The sequence below is a fragment of the Martes martes genome (assembly GCF_963455335.1).
Source record: "Martes martes genome assembly, chromosome: 7".
Classification (NCBI taxonomy): Eukaryota; Metazoa; Chordata; class Mammalia; order Carnivora; family Mustelidae; genus Martes; species Martes martes.
The window spans coordinates 110,940,736-110,943,535 of NC_137894.1; the positions used below are offsets into that span (position 1 = coordinate 110,940,736).

Sequence of the window (2,800 nt, forward strand, 5' to 3'; positions counted from 1 at the left end):
TACTTAAGTAAGTCATTTAATTTCAGGGCGTTAGATTCCCAATTTTAATATTAGATTAAAAGAGCACCATTCAAATGTTTTAAAATCAGATGTGTGTTGTTTGACATTCAATAAGTTTAGATGAGTATCTGAACTTTTCCCCCCTATTTTCTTCATTAAGGAAGGCATGAATAAACTAGTTGCTAGGAGAGATTTATAACTTCTTAGAAAAAGAATCACTTGCCATCTCCAAAGTATTGAAATTCTATGTTAACTATCAGTCAGGCTTATCATCTTTCCCTTCAATGCTCCAAATCTTTCAGTCTCTTCAAAACACAAAATGGAAATATCATAGCCTTTTATCTTACTTTGTCTGTAAGACTTCACTTTGGACTCTGACTTGCACTTATACGCCAGTGAAAAGTTATCATTTGGGTTGGCTGGTTAGTTGTGGGTATCTGCATTTTGATAAATCCAGGATATGGATCTCAACTTTGTGGGTACGAATTTATTTGGTCAACTTACCTAACAGGTCAGAAACTTATTCTATCTCCTCAAACTCCCAAGAGATTCACTGATAAACCAAATTAATTTAAATTACACAGATGGCTATTCCTTCCAAGGTGGTTGGAATATGTCTATATGTAGGCCATTCCCATTTCAGAATCAAGTTATTAGAGAAGCTGAATTAGCAATCACAAAGTATTGGTGGAATTGAAACATTATTACAGTTTTATATACACTCATAATATTCCAGTTATATTTCTCTGAGAATAAAACCTCTGATCCTTGACTGTAGTTGGGAGATACTCTTCAGTTTTCACTTCAACTGAGGAAAACTTTGTCCCACTAGCAATACATTTACAAGCCATAATGTTGGGTAGTACTATTTTTGTAGCTACTCTTATTTATTTTACCTTGACTTCCGAGCTATTCAGGGAATATTTGCCAACATTTCTCCTCTAAAAGTTATCTTTTTGCCATGACCACAAAGTGATTAGTGATGCTTGTTATACTTCTTTCGTAAAAGAGATAAGGCCAACAACAGCCTGATTGATACTCTCATCTTTAGTCTAAAATTGCAATCACCAAAGGGACAGGTGACAATATGCGAGAATATTGCCTTGTGCTTTTAGATCCAGGCAGAAAATCTAGCTTCAGTGTTGCTTATGTGAACTGTGGGCATTTTAGATGATGTCTTCTCTATCGGCAGAGGCTTCTGCAGTCTGTCACATGCCACGGCAAATTTCTAACAGCCCCTTTGGCACCTAAGGAGGAGCCTGCGTTGCTCACAATTCGAAGTCCCTATTGCATCATATGTTCTGTATTTAATCATCAGGTATTAGGAAATGTGAAGAGAACAAGGTCATGTTGGAAAGGGATACTTGCTCTACAACCAACCAATCCCACAGCAGGAGATACACAGACAGATAAACATGAAATGTAATTATCCCATGGTAAAATGAGTGGTCCTGAAAATCCATCACCTTTGTTTCCTTCACATATTCATTTATGCTTCCTAACATTTCAAGCCTTTACTTAAGATTCAATTTAAGCTAAAACACTGTATAAATATTCTTATAAACCATGTCTCTTCCAATTATTGGTCAACCTAGGACAAAATGAGGTTATTTAGGCTAATAAAATAATTTTCTTTCCTTTTTTAAAATAATTTTATTTTCGTATATTGCTTTTATGGAGACAAATATATTTTCCTAGGGTAGCTGGGCCTTAAGCTATGTTTGATTACAAGGAAACCAAATAATAATAATGTTAGGTCCCCCACCCCCGCCCTGTACTACAGAGGGCTCCCAGCCTGTCTCTCTCTGCTCACTGGCAGTGCGTCCCAGCGCGCCAATTGTCCCTGCCACGCCTTGGGCCAAGGTTCAGCAGACCTCACCAAAATGCCATCTCAAATGGAACTCCCCATGGAAACCATGCTGTTACGCATTTCACAGGTTCCACAACTGCTGGGGATAAAGGCTACGTAACAAAGGAGGACCCGAGAGTACTCATGGAAAAGGAGCTCCTGGATTTTTGGAAAATCAAAAAGACCCTCTGGCCGTGGACAAAATAATGAAGGACCTCGACCAGTGCCTAGATGGCAAAGTGGGTTTCCAGAGCTGCTTCCTGCTAATTGCAGGGCTCACCATCGCATGCAATGACTATTTTGTAATACACATGAAGCAGAAGGGAAAGAAGTAGGCAACATTGAGCAACACTTCCGCCCAATGAGAGTTCTCCTGAAGGGTCTCTTAAAGAATCTGTCCCACAGCTTCCCCCTGTATAAAGGATTCCATGAGCAGATCAGGACTCTCAGAAAATGTACAATAAAATCCAACCCTCATTTGAGAAGCAGAGAAAGAAAAGTCAGATAAGCTTTTGACTTTTATATAGCTTTCATCCTCTTGCCCTCAATAAACAAATTCCGTTTTAGTTCTTCACTTGAAAAAAAAATAATTTAGGAAAATGATATTTTTGATTTTTTTAGAAGTTCAAAACTTAAACTCAGTCCATGTCAGTTTTCAAACTTGAGAATATCTTTTTAATAATTTTTTTATTTGACAGAGAGAGATCACAAGTAGGCAGAGAGGCAGGCAGAGAGAGAGAGAGAGAGGAAGCAGACTCCCTGTGGAGCAGAGAGCCCGATGTGGGGCTTGATCCCTGGACCCTGGGATCATGACCTGAGCTGAAAGCAGAGGCTTACCCCACTGAACCACCCAGGCACCCAGGAATATCTCTTTAATTTTATTGTATTTGAGAGAAAGGGAGTGCACACAAGCAGCGGGGAGGGGCAGAGGGAGAGGGGGAAGCAGACCCC

General features: G+C 39.3%; 1 pseudogene across 1 annotated transcript; it reads left to right on the forward strand.

Annotated features, from left to right (window-relative positions):
- The first annotated feature begins 1,883 nt into the window (after window positions 1-1,883).
- Window positions 1,884-2,184, forward strand: LOC308346015 (protein S100-A10-like; annotated as a pseudogene). The gene has a single exon. The product of its transcript is annotated as a protein S100-A10-like (transcript).
- The last annotated feature ends 616 nt before the right edge of the window (window positions 2,185-2,800 follow it).